The sequence below is a fragment of the Electrophorus electricus genome, chromosome 2 (assembly GCF_041902795.1).
Source record: "Electrophorus electricus isolate QZ-2024a chromosome 2, ASM4190279v1, whole genome shotgun sequence".
Lineage (NCBI taxonomy): Eukaryota > Metazoa > Chordata > Actinopteri > Gymnotiformes > Gymnotidae > Electrophorus > Electrophorus electricus.
Window position 1 is genome coordinate 10,238,508 of NC_137498.1, and position 25,055 is coordinate 10,263,562.

Below are 25,055 nucleotides of genomic sequence, written 5' to 3' on the forward strand. Positions count from 1 at the left end.
AAACCATAAAGACAGTACAGTTTCCCAGTATGCACCTCTTCCTTCTCACATATGTATTGCTAAACTTGGTGCACTTTAGCAATACATAACACACACACACACACACAGACATGCATATGTGCATGCTTCCTTTTTGGGTTCGTGATCTTAAAATTCTGCTGTGCTGTTCCTCAGAGTGGTGTGTGAACGACATGTTTACTTCTTTCACACACCCACGAAGATTGTCAAACAGTCTCCAAATCCTCATCAGTGTCGGTGATCTAGCTCTGAACTTCATGGTTTAATCAGTCAATCACTAACTGACTCTGGCAGCATAAATTCACTCCAGTGACTCCAGTTTAAAGACTTTTCTTATTTAGTCCCAAGTTATTCTGATGCCACCATAGTCATAGCTACCAGTTTACAGATGTGAGAATTCCCAGTATGCACCTCTTCCACCTGACATATGTATTGCTAATCTGGTTGCACTGGGTGCTACGTGTGAAATGTGCTCACTTGTTTATTTGTGTTTGTGTTATTTATTCCTCATTTGTTCATCAATTGGCCAGGAGGCTTAGACAGCCCATGCTGGGGGTTTTGTCTTTTTACAGTTTTAATTTTATTTTGTTGTTGTTGTTACAGCGCAGTGCACACTAGCCTACAGCCTCAGTTAGTTACTTTATAGATATCCACCATCATCAAACAGCTTTTGGCAGCTTTAACAACAAAAAGAACAAAGTAACAGAGAAAAGGTGAGAAAATGTTTCTACTTCCTGTGATAACTGTTGGGTTGTGATGACATTGTACTGTCTACATCCAAAGTGGTCTTTACTTTGGTGACTCCTTTAGTGGTTCTGTGTCAGTGGGTGGATTTCACAGCTTCTCTTAAGCAGTTTTGTCTTAATAGTATGAAAGCTACAACATGATCATAGACTGCTGCATTCCACCTGTACTCTATGAATAATATGAATATCAGACCATCCTCATGTTTACCTGATTAAATGATCAATGTTTATTTTGATCAGCATGTAGTCTAGAGCTCTTCCTGTCTGATCTGTCTAATATTTGTTAAGCTACACATTCAGTTTGGTCCTCTGATCACTAAGTGTAGGAGTGAAATGATGTGTCCAAACAGTGCTGAGGGGGATCACTGTGTAGCACTACTTCTTACTGCAGGATCACTTTACTGAGGATGGGGACTGAACACTGGCAGCTCAGGAGGAAGTGATGACACTAGAAAGACACTGTTTCACTGTTAGATTTAGTCTGTATGTGAGAGAGAAAGAAGTGGAGGAATAATTTATTTTGCACTTGAACACACTTACCCTCTACTGTGGACATTAGTGGGTGGAGAATTTCAGTGGAGTTCTACTGAGAGAGTTGTAGAGTTCCAGGTCATAGTTGTGTGGTGATTCCCACAGACAGACTGTAGTCTGGGCTGCAGTTTTCAGAGTGTTGAGTACACTGTAGTTTTGTAGAGTGTATAAGATGTGTAGCAGCGTTACTGCTGTAGCTGTGTGTAGTGTCTTGTGGAATGCAGATGTGTTTTTACTTCCTTTTTGGTAATGATGTGCAGACGAAGTCTTGTGAAGCGTTTGAGGTTCTTCCTTATTGTACTGCTGAAGGATTCAAAGCTTTGGAGTATTGAAAGCTGGTGACAAAACAGCGACACCTGGTGGTTTTCAGAAATTATAGCAGCCACAGATTCAAAACGGCACAGCACTATGAACTACACAACACTCCATCATCAAAAAAATGATGATCAGTAATGATGTTTAGTAATTCAATTCTGCAATAATTTGTTTAAAATCATTGTTTCCCTTTTTATGTGAAAACAGTACAAAATTATACTGGGAGACAACAGGTTGATATTATGAAATGTTTATTCTCCCTTTTGGCTTCTATAATTTGCACATTTCCAATTTTTTAGTAAAAAGATAAAGCTTCCAAGTTATAGGACAGTGCCAAACTTATGAAACAGTCTCAAGCTCATCCTGTGCATCTGTGATGTTTGAAGCTTCAAACATGATTAGTCACACGTTATTAGTAACTTTAGTGGTAATGTTAGTGGTAATAGTAACTTTAGTGGGAGGGGAGAGGGAGAGAAGGAAGGAGGGAGGGAGTGGAGAGGGAGGGATGGAGATAGATGCAGGGAGGGAGGGGGAGGGAGAGAGGGGGATAGAGGGAGCGAGTGAGTGAGCAAGGGATGGAGGGAGCAGGAGCGAGGGAGGGAGAGAGATGGAGGGAGGGATGGAGCAGGGAGGGAGAGAGAGGGAACTAGAGAGTGAGTGAGCAAGGGAGGGAGAGGGAGGGAATGAGGGAGATGGAGGGAGGGATGGATGGAGGGCGGGAGAGACAATCTATAATCAATATAATCAGACATTTACATCTTATAACTTGATGGTCATGCATCCATCATACCAACATCTATTGGGAAATCTCTTAGTGATTTCCAGTACCATCATCAGTTGGCTGGTACCATCAGTACCATCAGGTGACTGGACCTGGAGAAATTAAGTATGTCATATATAATAACAATAATAATAATAATAATAATAATTAATTATGTCATATTTAATACTAATTAATTATGTCATATGTAATAACAGCCATTTTATATGTACATGTGCAGCCATGTTTAATAGTGAAGGCCTTTATCCCGTGTGTTTCTGCAGGCTGCATGCTGGTAGGGAATCTGAGGATGGACTACATCACTGCATACACAGGAGACTCAGTACTGCTGCCCTGCTCCTGTACTGACCCACACGCCAAACCTGAGAGTTTCACCTGGAAGAAACACAACACAATCAGAAACTTCTTGCTAATGATGTGCAGACGAAGTCCTGTGAAGCGTTTGAGGTTCTTCCTTATTGTACTGCTGAAGGATTCGAAGCTTTGGAGCATTACAAGCTGGTGACAAAACATCGACACCTGGTGGTTTTCAGAAATTATAGCAGCCATAGATTCAAAACTGCGCAGCATTATAAACAATACAACACTGCACCGCCTTTCTAAATGTTACCTAAGTGCCAGATGGATTGAGAGAAAGACAACATGGACATTAAAGAAGGTGAAGTGGGTGGCCAGGCCAGGAACAGTAGAGCATGTTTGCTGGGGCTTCCAAGCAGAAAAAAGAGAGAGAGAAGGAGAGACAGAAAGAGAATGTGACTGAGAGAGAGAGAGAGAGAGAGAGAGAGAGAGAGAGAGAGCACAAGCCCAAGGGAGAGATTTCTCCAAATGTACGTCTTCAGTCCACCAACTCTGCTCCAGCTCCACTCTCAGCTCTGCTTCAGCATTAACTCCACACGGTTCAGAATTTCTTTAGTCTTATCTTGATTGATCAACAGCAGAGTTTGTCCAACACTGACTAATCAAAGAGTGACCACATACGAGCAACATCCCTGTCATACCACATCCAAGGGGAACCCACAGCTGGTATAGTGATTTACTGTCCTGAATAACAATTGATGAATAACAATAACTCTGCAAGAGACCACAGATGACCACAGCAGTTGGTTCAAACAAGAACAAGACTTCATAGTCAAGAGTTTGGCCTACACATATGAATATATTATGATTTTCTTGGTTGAAATGATATAGTATGCCATGACAAATGACGCTGTAGCTCAGTCTCTCTCAGTGTACACATATCTCAGCTACCTGTATGAGGGCATTATGGAATTTGTAGTTCATGAAGCATTTATGTACAAAGTCTTGTAAATTAGTTCTTTTTTTATCTTAATTTTGTAGCTGCTTGGGTTGAGGCTTTAAATTAGAATTTTCTGGAATGTCTATGGAAATACTGACCAATATGCTTCCAGATCCAAGACTGTTGAATAAATGTGTGATCACTGTTCTCCCTCTGACATATGCTGCCTCCTAAGGCATCTCATTTAGGTTCAATTTAAAGGCAGCATCAGACACTAAATCTGCAGTATAAATAATCTTTCACACCGAACACAAGAAAAATCTGCCTGGTGAAAAACCTCATTCACTTGAAGGGGCAAGAGCTTTACTTGCTTCTTTCTGAAAGAAAAGCAGCTGCTATTCTTATACTAATTATTAGAACAATGTCACAAGTAGTGTTAGCTGTTTTCTGAAGGACTACGTTCCCCAAAATTACACGATACCAAGACCGCCCATAATCCCCTCATTTTGCTCCACCCATGTGAAAACATGAGCGAGGTGGCAGTTAGATGTGACCGACGCTTAAGTCTTCATACATGATGGGAATGGAAATCTAATTAGAATGGGAATCTAACTGGATCATTTCTGTTACTCAGACCTTTGCCTGTACAGACAACACCAGACCCCTCACTAGACACACAGACAAACTCAGTGAGATCAGGTGGAAAACTGAACAAACATCAGCACTTCAAGAATCTGTAGCATTTGTTGTATGTGCCACTTGATTGCTGTAACAGCTGGAGTGCCGCAGGGCGCGGAGCAGGACGCACAGACTCCCTCGACTTTGACGGACATTTATTAACACATAACGCTTACGACGACGGCACTCACACAACATAAACGGATAATACGAATACACGTAACACTGGCAGGAACACTAAAGACGGCAACACAAACATATACGTTTAACATGAATACACGTAGGACTAGCAACACAAACAATGACCAACACTAATGCACACACCAACAGGGGTTTAAATACACACACACACACACACACACACACACACACACAACATTAAACCAGGGGCAGGTGTGTGCCATCATGGGGGCGTGGTTACAAAACAAAAAGTGACTTCAACTGCAGGCGGTGGGTCGTACCACGTGACCAGTGGCGAGGGGAGCGTTCCGTGACAATTGCTGGCTTGATATAAAGAATTCTGGTGAAGGCTTCCACACTGATGCTCTATCAGAGTTACATATATTGTCTCTGACCTTTATTTAACTGTTAGTTTTGTGGCATTACTTAAGACATTCACAATCATATAAACATCAAAATGGAACACTTTATTTCAGGACCAGGGCAAACATCACTTTCAGTACAAAGTAATTTACAACAGAGTCATATGGGAGTTTCATTTCAGCTTCACCACCCAGTTTCAAGAACAGGAAGGTACTACATAGTTTGAGGTGCTCACATCTGTTCAGATTTACTAGTTGCCTCACTTGGTAAGTGACATCTAATCATTATTATCACATACTGAAGGTCTTCTATTGGTGTGTTTCTGTAGGCTGTATACTGGAACATCACAGGATCTCAGAAATCACTGCATACACAGGAGACTCAGTACTGCTGCCTTGTTCCTGCACTGACCTACACACCAAACCTGAGAATTTCACCTGGAGGAAACGCAACAGAAACTCATGGGATGTGATCTCCAGTGAGAGTGAACAGTATAGAAACAGAGTTCAGCTGGGTACTGCTCACTCTCCAGGAAATCTCTCTCTCCTCATATCACACCTGACTGAAGAGGATGAGGGAGACTACAGGTGTTATATTAAAGACAATGAATACACATACATAAGACTTTATATTTCAGGTAAAACATTATTAGCAACCACATTCCTAATACCAATGAAAACCTCATAAGTCGATTTAGTCTCTCCACCATGAACTTACTTTTTAAACATACAAATAAATGTAATATAAATACATTCACCACACACTTTATTAGACACACATACATCAGATATTACTAAAATTCAAAAACAGGACATTTAAAAGTAGAGAAACACCATTACATATTTATGTATCTAACATGTGGACCACATTATCCTCAGATATTAGTCACCAGACACCCTCTGTCACCAGTCTAGAAGAGTTAAACACAACTAACATACATTTCACCTGCCCTCACTGAACACTTTCAGTACCTCTAATAAGTGAATGTGTAGGTATAATTACAGACTGTGTCCACCTGGTGTCTTACACAGTTTGTGTGTCACCCTGCACGCAGGACATCACTGGTCAGTTTCTGACCACAGATGTCCCAGTATATGTGGATACTGAACCATTCTCCATACATCAGTCCCACTACAGTGCTGGAGGCTTGGTAGTGGGTGTTGTGCTGGTATGAGTGGTTCAGGTACAGCAGTGTTACTGGATTCAGTGCTACTGGTAGGCTGAGAGTGTTCTGACAGTGAAAGATATCCAGCCAGCAGTGTTTCAGTGGTCAGACACTGAGCATAACTGGAGTTGGAGGATGGTTAACACTAACTGTGTAATAGACCAGATGGGCTAGAACCACTGACTCTACAAAAACAAGATTTTTCTCAACCATTCATATTTATCAAATGTGATGGAGCATAAACTATTGCATAAAGAGAGAGAGAAGGAGGGAAGCAGAGAGAGAGAGAAGGAGGGAGGCAGAGAGGGAGAGAGAGAACGAAAAAAAAAAGAAGAGCAGAGAGAAGAGTCTCCTCTCACAGCTGGTGCTGACACTGAGTTCATTAACACACACTAACACTAACACATCAGGACCAGTCTGAAGTACAAACAATCAGACCAAACCAAATTATTACACTTCACAAACTAAACTACATCACCCACTGGAACACAAACACAAGCACAAAGCAAAATGCAACGTTATCTGGCCCTAAAACGTCAGTACACTGTAGCAGACGACCTGTACACAGTGACTGACATTAAACACAGAACCACGTTGACAAAGTCCAGACTCAGAGAACACAGCCTGGCCGTCCAGACCAGCCGATATAAATGTCATGGCTGCCCAGAGAACAGAGACTCTGTCAGCAATGTAAATATGACACTGTAGAGACAGAGCTGCACTTCCTCACTGAATGTGAAAAATTCATCCAAATATGGCAAATTTATTTTACAAAATCTGAGACGATCCACCCCAACTTTAAGTGTCTGTCTAACACTGAAACTGCCCATCCTACTGGGCGAAAAGAAGGAAAGCAGCGCTTTAGCTGGGTGATACATATCTGCCTCCCATAAGATGAGGGACAGTGATTAACCCACCCAAACACACACACACACACACACACACACAAACAGACTATATTACCCAGTTTATAAAAGTTACCTAACTATTTATTATTATTAACTATTTATTATTATTAACTATTTATTATTTTCCATCCTTATTATTTATTTATCTTTCTTTTCACTTCTTCCCTTTTACTTCTTCCAATTATTATTATTTCAGACCAATTACAGTTTCTCTTCAAGTTCTTTATCATAACAGAATTCTTAATTTCCATAATTGCAAAGGTTGTAATGTTGTGTAATGTTCATGTTATAATACTCCTTTGGCAATACTAGAATACTATAGTGGTATATGGTCATGCCAGTAAAGCTTACTGAACTGAAATGCACACAGAGAGAGAGAGAGAGAGAGAGAGAGAGAGAGAGAGAGAGAGAGACATTTGACCCAGGAGCCCCTAATTCGTTCACTCTCAGAAAATGACTGAAGGACACACTGCACCTACAGAGCCCTGCAGCTTCAGACGTAGCCAACGTATCACCACCACTGACACAAAGAGAACTGAACACGTCTGCTTGGCCAAACTTTACATACATCAGTTCTGTAGTACAAAATCTAAACATGTTAAATACATAACAGCCCTGAACCCTCATTACTTATAACTGATCACACTTTTCTATTCTTGCAGAGGCTCCATATAAACCTGTAAATCCTCCTCCAGTGGACACTGACACATCAAGTCCAACAGCTTCAACTAAACCTACTACTACAATGACGTCTCCAAATGGTTATAAGACATTCAGTCCATCAACTACCAATGGAGGTAACACGCATTGGTTTAACGAGTGTGGGGCAGGATGCAAGCGTGACTTAGCCTGGTTTGATGCGTTTTTGTTTTTAATGAAAATGAAAGCACACATGAACTTACTGTGCTAATGTTGCATACACAATGTCATACAAGCGATTAAGGCAAAATAACTGACATTAGTGGTTGTACAGGATTGGGCTTTATAGGGTAAATAATGAGGGTGAGACTAGACCCAGGCGACGGGGGTAAGTGAAAGGAGAAACACAGGACCCCTGTGTGAGGGCATGAACCACACAAAGCATGTGGAGGAACAAAAACAAACAAAGGAGCACATGGGGAGGAGGATGGTGGTGAGAGGTGTTACAGTAGCACCCACACCCTCCTTAACACGGGGCTCCTGTGTGATGGTGGTGAGGGGTGTTACAGTAGCACCCACACCCCCCTTAACACGGGGCTCCTGTGTGATGGTGGTGAGTGGTGTTACAGTAGCACCCACACCCCCCTTAACACGGGGCTCCTGTGTGATGGTGGTGAGGGGTGTTACAGTAGCACCCACACCCTCCTTAACACGGGGCTCCTGTGTGATGGTGGTGAGAGGTGTTACAGTAGCACCCACACCCTCCTTAACACGGGGCTCCTGTGTGATGGTGGTGAGTGGTGTTACAGTAGCACCCACACCCCCCTTAACACGGGGCTCCTGTGTGATGGTGGTGAGGGGTGTTACAGTAGCACCCACACCCTCCTTAACACGGGGCTCCTGACGTGCATAACAGTTGACAAGGGAGCCCGAGCCCGGCGTCACACAGCAGGGTCTGGAGAACCTGGACAAGGACAGGTGGGAAAGGAGGAAAAAAAGGGGGAAAGTCCATCGGGTGAGGGGTGGAAACAGGACTTTGTACCACAACCAGAGACCTGACAGCAGGCTGGACAGGAGACGACTGGGTTCCAGCTTGGGTAGCGGGATGGACGGGAGCCCGGCTGAGAGTAGGAGCACGGGATATGGGATAACAGGAACCCAAACCACAGCTGGGATTGGGACAGTTACAAAGATATGAATGGGAACAGACAAAGGCAGACACTGGGACTGGTAGGGTAACAATGAAAAGTCGTGTCAGTCCAAGCACAACAGAGATGTGACAGGAGGTAGCCAGGCCAGGAATGAGGGAGCATGTCTGCAGAGAGAGAGAGAGAGAGAGAGCGAGAGAGAGAGAGACCCCCCCTGGGACAGCTATTCTGCTCAGGTGAAGACTAATCCACTCCATGAGGACTTGACCCAGCAGTCCCTGTTTCATTAACTCACAGAAAATGACTGAAGTACACACTGCACCTACAGAACCTGTAACCTCACACTTAGCCATCCTATTAACCACCAGTAACACTGCGAACCGAAGACTTTTGCTTTTACAAACTGTACATACATCAGTTTTGTAGTACAAAATATAAATGTAAACATGTAAAACGCATGAAAGCACAGAACCTTCAGTACTTTCAACTCATCATATTTTCTATTCTTGCAGAGGCCCCACATTCATTCTGTTCATCAACTACCACTGAATTTAAGATGCATTTGTTCAATAATATTCTCCCATCAACTGCATAAAATGATTCCCCACTATATACTACTTCAACGAATACTACTACTAATGATAATAATATTAGTAGTAAACGACATTTAGTTTAACATTTAGTTTAAGAGGGAGTGTTTGGAAGAGGAAACAATTCACAGCTGTGTTAAATAAATGTATTCTGCTGCTGTGTAAGACTGGGGTCAGTGTTTGTTCTGTTGTTACAGCCTCTCCTCAGACTCTGCCCTACATCCCCTTTGCTTTGGTCACTGTGATCTTCCTCCACATTATCGTGGCTGTGGTTTATTACACCAAGAGAAACAAAGGTAAAAATCTCATTAGCAAGCTGTTATAATCAGATTGTTTTCTCATTGTGTCCATTAACATCCATTTTACCATGTGCAGAGTCAGATCCTGAATGAACTGAGTTGTTCTTGTTCATGTGACCTGCTTCAGTGTCAGAAATGAGCAGAGTTCACTATAACACTGCTGGTGGAGATGGAACAGCTAGTCGGCAGTAGAGAAGAAAACCAAGAGAAATCAACAGACCAGCTACAGACCTACACACCTGTTTAACAGACCTGCCACACACATCTGATCAGCGTTAAGTGGCACTGAAATCTGCGTTGTGGTTCGGTCCGGTAGAGAGGAACCGGTGCTAATTACTTGCTAATTGCTAATTAGATACTAGCATAAAGTAGGACTTGTAGGGGCAGGACAATCTAGAACTAAATTCTGACTCCAACAAGCATCATTTTGCTTGTCTGTAAAAAATGTATTGCGTCTGTAAAAAATGTATTGCGTTTTATTATTACATTATCGTATTTTTCCCAAATAATTTTTTTTTCTGCATTTTATGTGTGTATTTCTATTGAAGGATTTTTTGATATTTGAATTTTAAATAGCATCATATTTTTTTTCTGTTCTTAATCATGTCTTTTAAAGTCAAATGCCAAACTGTTGGCTGTACGCATCACTTCCACTGTGTATCTATTGTTGTTTCATAAATAAAGAGCCAAAGCAGGACAGAGAGTTGTGGTTTCTGTTTACACCCACTGATAACCACACACATCATGAAGGTGTGTGTGGTGCAGTTTGACAGCAGAATGTGTGTAGAGTGCAGTTCACTAACCGCAGTTGGATATGCCACTATCTGTTGGACATCACTATCTGTGATGTGTCTATCTGGGGAGGAATTGGCACACACACACACACACACACACACACACACACACACACACACACACACACACACACACACACACACACACACACACACACACACACACACACACACACACACACACACACACACACACACACAGAAAAACATATGCACCCACGCCCATGCACATTCATACAAACAAACAAACACATACACACACACATGGCACCATGACAGCATGGTTTCTGTCACATTCACTCCAGTGACTCCAGTTTAAAGACAGTTTTCTTAATTAGTCATATTTTTTTTTCTTTTGTCACTGTGGCCAAAGCAATGAGTTTACAAATGTGAAAATTCCCAGCATGCATCTCTGTCACCTCCCATATGTTTTGCCACAGCAATTGGCCAACAGCTCTGAACATGTTATACTAAAGGCTGTCCTTATTCAGTCCTTTTACTGATATCTACATCTCAAGGTGCAAACTTCATGATTAAACCCCCATGTCATCTCTTGGAAAGATTGAATCAAAAACATACTGAATGAGTGATGGAAATTTAAAAAAAAAATGTTTTTCTCTATACATCTGCCCCAATCAAAAAGTCATTTTCACAGAATATAACACAAAGAAGTAGTTAGTAGACATGCTGAAACTGTACAGTGTCATAGAGTTTGTGGAGAAGCATCATCCATCTCGGTTCTCCAAGTCAGTTTCTCCCACAGGATGGCAGTGCCGTCCTGGAGTGATAAAGGCAACATGAGTCAGAGGGAAACACCTGATAGCCAGAGTCCAGTCAGTGGGAGGAAGTGGACTGCAGTGTTTACACAGGTATGGTGGACACTCCCCCATCCTCCTCAGTCAGGGGTGATATGAGTAGAGAGAGATTTCCTGGAGAATCTTTAAGATGCTGAACTTTGCCTGTGTAACCCTGAGTCTGGTCAGTGGGGTAGATTTCTTTCTCTCTGAAGGTCCATTTAAGAGTGTGTGGTATGTGATGTTCAGTCCAGGAGCAGGTCAGTAGAACAGACCCTCCCACATGACCCTTTTGGTTCCCCCAGTTAATATGCAGTCTGTGAAAAACACCTGATGGAAACAGTTCAAAATTCCCAGGATGAGGGCCTCTGCCATCCTTTTTGAGTATCAAACAGGCCTTGACCCCCATAGTAACCCACAGATATTCTCACGTCATCAGTGAGAATGTTGTCATTGTTAGTTAAGTGGTTCAGTTCAATGTTATAGAGACAACATGTGGAAGCCTATTATGAACCCCAGGAACAACCATCAGCTCCACACAGCCACGCCCACTCGCACACCCCCCCGATCTGACTCACCGGATTTCTAGCGCACGCCTGATTCCTATTTAACTGTTCCTTTGTTTTTACCCTAATGGCCAAAATGTGTATTCTGTTCTTCAGTCTCCTCTACTTCAACTTAGGAACATGGAACACAAACTTATGTAGGCCTATTCTTGGTTTAAACATAATTCATTTCCCATCACTCAGTTCTTCCATAATCTTTTATTACTTTTCCATAATCAAGTCTGAGTGCTTGATTTTATTCAAAAGTATTTTTCTTTAATTAATTAAGTACTGTATTTTCTCTTTAATTACTTATTTTAGTTAAGAGTAATTTTAACCTAGGTTAGATAGTTCATAAGGCGAGACAAACAATAGTTAACTTATGGCGTCACACAACCAACCCCAGATGTCACATTATGGCCTTTCTGGATTTCCATACTTTAGAATGATGTCATGGAACACTCCCCTTCCTGCTGATCACGTGGTACGGCCCGTTACGTGCAGTGGGCGTTTCTCGTTGACTGTGACTTGTCTTGTTTGTAACCACACCCATGTTGTTTATCACACACCTGCACCTGGCTTAGTCTCGTTATGTCTGTATGTATTTAAACCCCTCTTGGTGTGTGTATCGGTGTCAGTCACTGTTCATGTTGCCTTTGCTCATGTGCGTGTTCATCTTGTTCACGTTAGCCATGTTTGTATTCATGTATGCTGTTTACGTTACATGTGAGTGCCATTGTTTTTTGCGTGCTTTAATAAATGTCTGTCTCCATCGAGGGAGTCTGTTAATCATGCTCCTTGCCCTGCGGCACTCGGGCCATTACAAATGACCAAGTGTAGATTTCAATAAGACTGGTTGTGGTTTTCTTATTGGCTGTTTTGATTTCTTCCCTCTATAAAGAAATGAAAGTTAAAAAAGGACAGGAAATTCTGCTATGTAGCCTCACTGAAACACAGCCTTCAGCACTTCTGCAGTATACTGAGACAGAGCTGTCAGATAGCAGCAGTGAACAGTGTAGTTAAAATGCACCTCAACAACTAAAGGACCAGACTGCTGAAAACTCATCTCTTTAATGCTTGGTAAGTTCAATTTGACAGTATTCAATTATTCCACACTTTATTAACATGGAATGTTAGCTCGCATCAGCACTGTTTTACAAACCTTTACCTGTTAGAGTTACAGCTAAATTCTACAGCCCTTCTCTTGCATTTTTAGTTTGTTAGTAATTTTTTAGGGACTAGCATTATGGTGATTTACAGTGAGATGCATGTGTGCAGTGAAATATGAAATAAATATAAAATTAATGTGTATCAGTTAATTATTCAGTTAAAGATGCAAATCTGCTTTGAAAAAATGTTTGTGTTCAAAAACAAACTGAACAAAGCTGAACAAAGACACATACGATAGAATTCTGTTCATAGACTGCAGCTCAGAATTCAACACCATCATTCCTCAGTGTCTGGTTGAAAAGAGACTGCTGGGTCTGAACTCCTCCCTCTGCAGCTGGATCCAGGACTTTCTTGGTGGAAAAGCCCCATCAGTCTGGATCAGGATCACTGTCTCCAGCACCACCACACTGAGCACTGAGCTTCCCCAGTGTTGTGTGCTCAGTCCACTGTTGTTCACATTGCTGACCCAAAATTGTGCAGCAATGCACAGCTTGAACCACATCAAATTCACTAATGGCAAGACTGTGGGGTCTCATCAGCAGTGATGATGAGTCAGCGTTCAGAGAGGATGTCTCAGAACCTGTCAATGTCACTGAATGTGGAAAAAAACAAAAAAGATGGTGGTTGACTTCAGGAAAGTATGTAGTTTTCACTCTCCGATCAATATCGACAGCTCCTCTGTGAAAATCATTACAAGCACCAAGTTCTTTGGTGTCCACCTAGCAGAGAACCTCACCTGGACCCTCAATACCAGCTCCATAGCCAAGAAAGCCCAGCAGTAACTCCTACTTCTAGCTCATCCCCTGCCACTATCCTCACCATGTTCCACAATAGACAGCATCCTGAGCAGCTGCTTCACTGCCTGGTTTAGGAACTGACTCAGACCGCAAAACCCTGAGGAGAATAGTAAGAACAGCAGAAAAGGTCCTCAGGGTCTCTCTTCCCTCCATCATGGACATTTACAACACGTGCTGCTTTTGCAAAGTTACCAGCCTTAGACATGAGCCCACACTCCACTCACAAAAACTCTTCTCTATCTTACTGTCTCTGAAGAGGTACAAAACATGTCTGTTTTCAGTCATACTGCACAACAGTTTCTTCCCCCATGCCATCAGATTCCTCAACTCCCAGAGACTTACAACAAAAATTGTATTCCATTTAACAATACTGTGTTCTTAAATGAATGTACTGTTACCTCAGTGACTGCTGTATGCTATAAGTGTATTTGTTTATATGTCACAGTATGGTGCACTGGGTGGAGTTGCCTATATGTTAATATTTGTGCTGTATTTCATATTTATTGTTTACACATGTTCTCCTTTTGTGTTGCATCATGGTACTGTAGGCGCATTATTTAATTACCTGTTTATAGCTAGAAAGTGTCACGGGTGGTCAGCTAGTTAGCAGGGGAGACACACCCACCCCTGCTAAGGACTACACATCGCACCTGCCCCGTTCACAATCCCCTGATTACTAATTATTTTCACCCATTCCACATTCACTCCCTGCTCTATTTTAACCCCCAGATTTGAGGAGACGGAGCTGCACAATAGCGGTCCTACTACGTTGAGTCGAACCATGCATGATCAATTGTCTAGAGGAAGACTAGCTCTTCTGTATTTGTATTTGAGGTTCCGTGCTTCCATCACGGACAACCTATGGAGAATAAAGATTACCTCACTGCTGACCCGCCTCTCGCTTCCATTCACCCGCCGCCGTCACAGAAAGACAATAAAAAGCCTCTTGACCACTCTTTTGACCTCTGTTTACCAGACTCTAGATCCTAAGTTATGGGCCACCCATTGTATTTCTTCTGTAACCAGGCCACATATGTGGTTTTTATCCCCTTCTGAAGATCTGTCAATTTGCTGACTTCAAGTTGGCTTTATATTGGTTTCAAGCCTCTGTTTCCAGGGGGCATAGTGGAAGTGGCCTGTTGCTTGCATTCTGTATGCTAGGATCTTGAGCTTAACTACTACAGTGGTATATACCAGTTTGTTGGTTTCAGTTATACAGGTTGTTGGTATTGTGCTTATTGCTGCATTTACATGTGTGAGCATACTGTCTGATGGTAGCTTACCACGAAGTTAGGTGAGCCTCAAGCAGTGGATGACAGTAGTTACCTTAGTCATGACCATCATCTGCATGGCCACAGCTGGACCACACAATGTCCACATTACAGTTTGGCTCTGGTGGATTTCTGATGTAGTCTGACCTTTCTTTCTCAGATGCAATATGTGTTCTGTCTGGGCAGTGATACTAACCCTTCATTTCATCCATCCTTATAGCATTATTATACTTTACATATATAACATATATAACATGGAATCATAGAAACATATTTATCTTTTATATACAGTGAATGTAAAGATTGTGGGGTGGGGCCTGGTGGGTGGGGCCTGGTGGTTGGGGTCTGCCATAAATGCTATTGAGCTCTTTCATTCTAAATAGTTTTGAAGGGCACCGATCTGCAAACTCCATCACAGTTTGGGCGTATGAAAATTACATGGAACGTAAAAAAAAAAATTATATTGTAAATCTGTCTAGTTTTATCTCTCTTACCAAATTTATTTCACTGTTTATATTATACAGTTTATATTGAACAGATTTTATGTTCTATGATTTTATTATCCAGGTTTTTATCATTGTTTTTTTTTTTATCTTGATTGTGTGTACTCTTATCTTGTACTACAATTTTAAAAAGTTGTATACAACTAAAGTTTACTATTATTATTATTATATTAGTACCACCAAATGGTTTAGTTTAATGGCTTTATTGAAGCTTCATGTTTTAAACCATGCCACATGATCATAATAATGATCTGAGTGTAGTCCTCTTCCTCCTCTTCATCACAGTGTCTCAGTGTCTCTTCCGTGATGCAGTGATGGGCACAGTGACGTGTTCACCATTGCCACACTCACAGCAAGCATGAGATTTCAGCTGGGGGGGGACGGTGAGTCTTGCAGCTGGCTGGAACAACCGTCTGTCCATCCTCATCTAAAATGGATGAAAGCGGAGAATGTTTGCACAGCGTTCATTTTAATTTAGTCAAAGAAATAACCTGCTAAACCTGCCTGTGTGGTGTTCACATTACTCTAACGCAGCATATTTACCATATGCCTTGTTTGTATGTTATATTGAACAGCAAAAACACAGGGCCTGCTATTCTCTTCAATTAATTCTCAAGTCTGCATCTTTATTTTTCTATTTAAAATGTACTTAATAATACATCTGGATTTTGGGAAATAAGGAACCACATGAGTGTAATGGTTGGGAGGCTGAGGGTGAACACATATACAAAGTAACAATGCCTCGGATGTGAGAGTGAACTGGAACAATGACTAGGCAAACCCTAATGAGAATGAGTAAACGAACAGACAGGATTAACAAATAAATAAGAAGTTTAATATAAAAAAATGAACAAGAAAAACAACACAGAATAGAATGAGGGAAAGAATCAGAAGACTAAGCAGGCTAACAGGGCGAGGCTGATAACAAGGCAACTAAGGAAACTTAACACTAAGGAACGGCTAACAGGAGAACAACGATGAAGCACAGAACCAGGTTACTTATGCTAGACGAGACTGTAAACCATGGACAGGCACAGGAATTGGGACAGACTGAGGGAAAAGGAGTGGGACTGGCAACATGGCTAGAACAGGAGGCGAGCACAGAGACAGGAGAGGAGAAATACTGGGATAGCTGCGGGAACAGGGACAGGCACAGAAGCAAAGGCAGACGTAATTATGTTAAACAAAACTGAGACAGGCACAGCAACAAAATAAACAACAGGCATGAGTGCAGCTACTGGAACAGGTAAAGGAACACCGATGCCACAAGGCAGGGTAACAGGTTTTTACCAAGTTCACACAAACAGGTATAGATACATTATGTAGATGCAGTTACAGAAGTGTCGTAGGGCGTGGGCACCAGTGGAGCATGAGCTGAGCGTTCACGAGCACGTCTGACGTGTCCTGAGCGTCCACCTGCATGTCCGATGTGGGTGCCGAGTCATGGTTGCGTTCAGCGATGGCAGGCTCAGGAGGTCTGGAGGTGCGGCTGCACTCAGCGATGGAAGGCGTGGGAGGTTTGCAGGCGCGGCACTGGGAGGAGCGTAGGCAGGCAGGCCAGAGAGAAAAAGGCTGGGGAGGCAGGCAGGCACGGAGGGAGGGAGGCTGGGGAGAGAAGGAGGCAGGGAGGCTGACAGGGAGGGAGGGAGTGAGGGAGGCTCAGGAGGCAGTGAGGCAGGTAGGCAGCCAGGGTGGGAGGGAGGGAGGCTGGGAATACATGTGGCCACATGATTAGAATCGAGACCCAGACACCGAGGGGAGGCTGGGGCTACCCATGGCCGGTAGATCTGAATGGAGACGCAGACTCCTGGGGGAGGTTTGGAATACATTCTGTTCATCTGGCCACATGTAACCCCAGACTCCCTCCCTCCCTTCCTGCCTCCCTCCTTTCCTCCCCAGTGTACCCAGTGTTCTTGCTCTCTCCCTGCCTGCTTGCCTCCCCACCCTCCCTGCCTCCGTCCATCCAGGCCTGCTTGCCTGACTCCCCAGCCTCACTCCAGCCTCTCTGCCCACCCAGCTTGCCTGCCTGCCTACCTGCTTACCTCCAAAGCCTCCCTCCCTTCCTGCCTTCCCCACCTGCCTCCCCAGTGCCTCTCTCTCCCTCCCTGCCTGCCTGCCTCCCCAGCCTCTCTGCTTACCCTCCTGCCCACCCACTTGCCTGCCTGCCCAGCTTATGTGCCAGTCTGCCTCCCTCCCTGTTTGCCTGTCTCCCACACTCCTCAGCCCCCTCCCTCCCTCCATCTCTCCCTGCTTGTCTGCCAGCCTGCTTGTCTTCCCAGACTCCCTCCCTCCCTCCCTCCCTGCCTCCCCAGCCTACCACCCTCCCTGCCTGCCTGCCTGTGCACCCTCCCTCCCTGCCTCCCCAGCCTCTCTGCTTACCCTGCCACCTGCCCACCTGCCTGCCCAGTTTACTTGCCTGTCTGCCTCCCTGCCTGCCTGTCTGGCACAGTGATGCATTCACCCCTGCTATGCTCACTCTCCATCACTGTGCAGCAAGCATGAGATGGAGCTTTCAGCTGGGGGCTGATGTTGAGTCTTCCAGCTGGCTGGAGCAACAGTGTGTCCATCCTCATCTAATATGCATGAAAGTAGAGGAGGTTTGTACAGTGTTCATTTTCATTTAATCAAAGAAATAACTTGCTAAGCCTGGCAGCATAGTGTTAACTTTATTCTAATGCAGCATATTTATCTGGGGGATGGGACATCCTGCTCGACTGGGAAGCAGCAGCACATGGTATTTCTGGAATGTTGGACCAAGTTGCATCGAAAGATGTTTCGACATACGTCTTGTGATTCCACTCTTACTTCAAATGGTCATATTCCAGACAATCCATGCACCTCTGTTATCTTTTTTTCATGAAAAGAAGCCACGCCTCTCCTCCATGACACCTTCTTGCATGTTTGTAAGAGATTGAAATCATGACACTCAATGTTAGTTTTGCACAATGCCTAATTCAGAAAAATGCACAAGCAATGCTAAAAAGAAGTCTTCATCTCGGAGTCGTATAATTCTGATGGATCGGGCAATTTGGAACTGGTTCCTGATTCCCATCACTTTGCTTCATGAATGAAAAAGCTGATTGTGTGTTGAGGAAAACAGATGTTTTTATAAGTGGCTGTGAATGGATTTGCTTTTGCTATTAAAGTGTGTTATTCCTACTACCATATCTTCTCAGATTCACTATTCATTCGAGTTCTCTTAAGTTTATAGTCTGCTATAGACTGCTACCTGCATATCTAACACAAAAATTAGTGCTTCCCATTGCAGAGCCAAGATTATTCTGACATGTTAAGTCATTAAAATGACTTCATTCTGGTTACCATGATATTAAGAATGGAATGCTTTGAGAATACCAACTCCAGACAGATAAACAGAAAACCTATAGATGATGCATAAAATGAATGCTGGATGAAAATAGATACATTTACTCACATCTGCAGGAGAATCTGCCATGTCTCTCTCCTCCTTCAGTGTCTGCTGCTCCTCCCTCATCTTCCTCAGCCACTCTCCCATCATCTCCTCATCTGCCGCCTTGTGGTGTCCATGTGGAAAGGGGTGACACTGTGATGTGGGGGAATGGTGCCGATGTCTATGTCGTTGGTTATAAGGATGGATTCTGTTTCAGCGAAAATCCATGTTAGTTTAAAACCTGCGTAACATGGTACACCACAAAGTTAGTTTTCAGCTCATGAGGCACAGCATTGGAAATACCCGAGACAACTGCCAGATGCAATTTACCCTGTCCCCATCAATTTCTGAACTGCGTTACATTGTCCCCACTACTTCTTGAAAGTGTATTAAGAAAATATTAGTATTTTCTTCACAAGCTTCATTTTGCTCCATTTGATAAATATAATTTGATTAATTGTTGTTTTGATCTATAAATCTAATCATATTATGTTCTTAATGACAATCAGAACACATTCTTGCTGATATGTTGTTGAGACGATGGTGAAATAAACGCAGTACAACTGACGTTTCTTGAAATGAAATCAAAATCAATAGAGTACAACTGTACTTCAAATATATATTAAACCATAATGTGAGTTTTGAGAAGCAGGCAAGATGGGAGTCGCATGCAGCTAGAAATGTATGGCTTTACTGAGCAGAGTAAACACTGCAGGCCACAGCCTACAGTGATCACGTAAAGCTCATCATATTATTCCTAGAGAGTAACATTCTGTCCCTCAAAGGCAATGAAACAAGAAAACGTTGGTTGGTGGGATTGAATTTTGCATCCTAATGGGGAGAAGACAATTCAAGCCAGTTTTTAAACTATGCCTTTCAGGCACCAAAAGGGAGGAAATGCTGGATGGATCCAGAAGTCCCCTTGCTGTATGGTTTCTGTAGTGTAGTGGTTATCATGTCTGCTTTACATGCAGAAAGTGCCTAGTTCAATACCAGGCTGAAACGCTTTTCTTGGTAAATGTCTAACTGCTGTCCTTACAGTTGAATGGAGGGCTGTTCTTCACAGAGCAAAGTCAGGCTCCTTAACTAATCGCCAAACTGATGAATTAAAACTCGTAGCATAATGTCTATGCTAATTCAAGACTTTCAAACATTAGTACAGGAAGTATTAACTTTAGTGAGTGTGTCCTTATTTTGTTTCCTAAAAAGGTTTATGCTAATTAGCTCAATTTTAAAAGTTACTTTCATCAAGTCTATGGCAAAGAAAAAATCCTTGCAAGGCAATGTCAAGCATACAGAATTTGTGCAATAGGTTATGCTCTAAATGCCAATGAGAGAACTACAGAGATAAAGTAAAACTCTTCATATTATGCCCAGTTAGCAACAGTCTGTTTCTCGAAGGGTAAGAAACAAGAGAACTTTGGTGGGGTTGTCTGAATTTTGCATCCTAATGCTTGAGAAGTCATACTGCTTAGCCAGATTTAAAACTATGATTTTCAAGCCCCAAAAATGAGCAAATGCTGGAAAGCAGCATTTTTTTCTGCAACTTTGAATCAGATATTTCTGAAAAATTAGAATTGTAAACCATTTAAATTTTAAGTACATCTGCTCGTAAAACACATTTTAGGCCATCCAACATACCCACGAAATTTGCATAAAATGGCAGCTATTTGTGAACAGAGAGAGTAATGGTATTTACTAACCGACAAAATGATTTATTGCTTGATTTGATTGGTTGATTTGACAGCTGTCAATCATCCTCGTCATCCGAGTCATCTTAGAAAAGAAAGTTGATCCAATTATTCTAGTATAAATGCGATTAATAAACATGCTTTTAAAAATATACTTACGTGGAGATGGTGGCCTACAGGTTAGTGTGGTTGAACAGCGTGAATAGGCCTAGAATTATTTAGATGTATGTTATAAGCCACAGTGACCTCTGTATACGTTTCTGTAGACGTTGCCGGTTGTACGAGGTGAAATATTTGTGAGCTCCGCCAGAGGGCTCGATGAATAGTGGATGACAGTAGAGGGATTCACCCCCTCTGCCTCTGTGTGACAAATTAACGCACTGCATAAACTTTTAGACATAAAGCGATCTTTTAACATATGGTAGACGCACTCTAGAAAAGATTACCTTGTAACAACTCTTTCAATATATGAACTGTTTCATCAGCTTGTGTCCTTATATCTGCAAATAAAAGTAACAAAAATGTAAACAAAACAAATACATACAATTAAAATTTATAAAAGTTCACAAATAAGAAATTACCTTGGGCGGCATTTCTCTCCACAGAGTCAAGGAAGTCGTGAACGTCGGAAACTATGGAAATACATAGAACAGAATTATAGACCATGAGTAGAAAAGATCACCATAATGATATCCTTTATACCAAAACCGCATTTATGTCAGGTCATGTACTGGTTAATTTAAGTAAATAGATTCACCTACTTCGAAGCTAAAGTTTTTCTATTTAGCTAGCCCTGAGAATAAGAATAGCCGTCGATCAAAAGAGTTTTAGTCGATCAAAATGTTTCACGTACTCTATGGCATAGCGGTCATATTACATATTGACCATTAATCATCAGAATAAAAACATTGACAATATCCTTTCCTAGACAGCTCGCAAAAGAATACTTACGATAGCTTGTAGATAATACGCATTGATTGTTAAAATGTATGTTTTGTCTAGACCTGAAATGAATTACGACGCTAAGCCCCACTGAGTTAAATCATACAACGCACGATAAAGTATTTCATCCATTAGCTAAATAAATAGCTAAATACACGTCAGCCTTTTTGGTAACTTATACTAATATAAGGTATAGCATGAATTAGTTAAGCATTACTGAATTGCTTACCTGTTGTGAACTAAATGAGTGAAATACCGAAAACACGGCTTTAAGAAAAAGTCGGTGGGGATAGAAATGGTTTTCGGATAGAAGTTGTAAATTACGTCCCCCCCCCAACACCTCTCTCAGTTGTGGAATGCACTGAAAGTGGTAAGAGTACAACGTGTGATAACGGACAAAAACCTTGTGTGATAAAACTTATAGAGTAACCACAATGGTTAGAGATCAGACAAAAAATAAATTAATTAAAACTTTGTGATGTTTTCTGAAAAGTTTGCTTATTGCCTTGTTTGAATACATCTGGCAAATAAGATGTGAAGAGGTGTCGTGGGAGAGGTGTGTGTGTGTGTGTGTGTGTGTGTGTGTGTGTGTGTGTGTGTGTGAGAGAGAGAGTGAGTGAGTGAGTCAATGACCTCTGACGGCAGAGTGTGTGTTAGAGAGGACACTGAACAGATAGAGAAAGTGGAGACAAACTGGTGTAGTATGAGACTAAAAAATTGTATTTTCTTTAATCACATTATTTCACTATTAAAGAATTATTTCAATGATTCCTACTCAAACATCTGGGGTACAACTAAATTTAAATGAGCGGGTACGAGGGTCTGGTTTTGTGGGAGGAGTTGCACGCTGCACGGGATTGGTCAGACCGGGTGGTTGGGTAGAAAGAAAAGGCGGCAAAATTGAGGAGTCAAATGAGGAGTGTATTTCTGACCCTGGGAGGAGTTTTTTTTTTTTTTTCACCTTATATCATATTTTGTCAGAAAGTTTTTCCTGCATGTTGGGGGGAGGGGGGGGGTGAGGAGGAGTAACCTCTAGAGAATCAACCAATGGGAGGGAGTGGGAGGGGTGAATGAGTGGGTGAGTGAGAGAGAGAGAGAGACACACACACACACACACACACACACACACACACACACGCACACACACACACACCCGAGACCCATACGCAAGTTTGAGTATGACTACATGACCGGCAGCAGAGCGGAGCGGACATTAAAGACTGGGTGGTACGTATTCGTTTAAGACTCGGAAGTTTTATTTACTTTAATCACTTGAATATTTCACAATTACATTTATATATATATATATATATATATATATATATATATATATATATATATATATATATATATATATATGGAGGGTCAAAACAAATCAAGCAATAAATCATTTTTTTATTACTCTCTCTTAGGCTTTCTAGGTTTATATGGAGGCTCTGCAAGAATAGCAAAGTGTGATCAGTTATAAGTAATGAGGGTTCAGGGCTGTTATGTATTTTGTACATTTAGCTTTAGATTTTATACTACAGAACTGATGGATTTACAATTTGTACAAGCAGAAATGTTCAGTTTCCTGTGTGTCAGTTTGCTGTGTGTCAGTGGTGGTAATACAACAGCTTAGTCTGAGGCTACAGGGCTCTGTAGGTGCAGTGTTTCCTTTCTGAAGCAAGCAAATTGCCTTTTCTTTTAAATACAAATCAATCATTTTCTGTGAGAGAATCAAATAATTGCAGATACAAAGAGGTGGGACTTAATACTGTGAATCATACACTACATGTCCAAAAAAAAAAAGGTCACCACCTGGATTTAACTAAGCAAATAGGTAAGAGCCTCCCATTGGATAATTACTGCATAGGTGATTATGTTTCAGCTGGAAACAAGTTATTTAACCCTAATTGATGCAGTGAGTACCTTCTCAGTTGTTAAACAACCATGTCGAAAGACACATCCTGTGGTCGTGGAAAAGATGTTAATCTGTTTCAGAAGGGTCAAATTATTGGCATACATCAAGCAGAGAAAACATCTAAGCAGATGCTGAAACTACTAGAATCAGGTTAAGAACTGGCCAATGCCTTATTAAAAAGTGGAAGGACAGCGGGGAAACATCATCTTCGAAGAAGGAATGTGGTCGGAAAGAAATCTTGAATGATCGTGCTCGGCGATCACTTAAACGTGTAGTGAAATCAAATCATAGAAAAACAACAGTAGAACTCATGGATATGTTTAATAGTGAAAGTAGGAGCATTTACACACGCACAATGTGAAGTGAACTCAAGGGATTGGGACTAAACAGCTGTGTAGCCTTAAGAAAACCACTTGTCAGTGAGGCTAACCGGCAAAAATGGCTTCAGTTTGCTAGGGAGCATAAATATTGGACTCTGGAGCAATGGAAGAAGGTCATTTGGTCTGATGAGTCTAGATTTACCCTGTTCCAGAGTGATGGGTGCATCAGGATAAGAAGAGAGGCGGCTGAAATGATGCATCCATCATGCCTAGTGCCTACCGTACAAGCCTGTGGGGGCAGTGCTATAATCTGGGGTTGCTGCAGTTGGTCAGGTCTAGGTTCAACAACGTTATGTGCCCAAAGAATGAGGTCAGCTGACTATCTGAATATACTGAATGACCAGGTTATTCCATCAATGGATTTTTTTCTTCCCTGATGGCATGGGCATATTCCAAGATGACAATGCCAGGATTCATCAGGCTCAAATTGTGAAAGAGTGGTTCACCAGCATCAGACATCATTTTCACACATGGATTGGCCACCACAGAGTCCAGACCTGAACCCCATTGAGAATTTTTGGGATGTGCTGGAGAAGACTTTGTACAGTGGTCCAAATCTCCCATCATCAATATAAGATCTTGGGAAAAAATTGATGCAACTCTGGACACAAATAAATGTTGTGACTTACTTGTGGAAATGATGTCACAGCGAACGCATGCCGTAATCAAAGCTAAAGGCGGCCCAATGAAATATTAGAGTGTGTGACCTTTTTTTGGTCAGGCAGTGTATTTTCTCAATGATTCTTGAAACTTGGTGCTCAAACAACCAGAGCTGAAATCTAAATGTCTTTATATGCCTCATGTCAGCCACAAATCCAGGGTGTTTATACTCTAAAAGAAACACCTAGTATGTCCACAGTTAGAAAGTACAGCCTATCTGTTTCCATGAATATTTTGTGTTAGAGATCCACTATTTTATCACTGGTCAGTTTCTGACCACATGACCCAGGCACCTTGGACTAAATATGGGGGGATTAAAATAAAGCACAAACAGAATGTCATATTTTATTTCTGAGTGTTTCAGGTCTGTGATCTATTAGTGTTGCATCAGTGGGTTCAGATTCATATTTTAGATGAGAATAGCATTCCATATTTGTCTAGTTGACTGTATTTTTATTCATAGTACGATAGTTATTGGTACAGACCAGTCACTAAGGGTAGTCAACATTTCATGCATACTATAAATATACAAGAGGTTGGTTTACCTGTTACTTGGAGTTTGACCTCTATAAGATGATGACTGCTGATGCAACACCTG

General features: G+C 41.9%; 1 long non-coding RNA gene across 1 annotated transcript; it reads right to left on the reverse strand.

The window, feature by feature from the left end:
* Positions 1-20,737: 20,737 nt before the first annotated feature.
* On the reverse strand, positions 20,738-21,206 carry LOC145643423 (uncharacterized). Its single transcript, XR_014115831.1, has 3 exons — positions 21,154-21,206; positions 21,019-21,072; positions 20,738-20,930 (listed from the first exon to the last, which is right to left on the reverse strand). It is a non-coding gene; the product is annotated as an uncharacterized LOC145643423 (long non-coding RNA).
* Between the last annotated feature and the right edge of the window lie 3,849 nt (positions 21,207-25,055).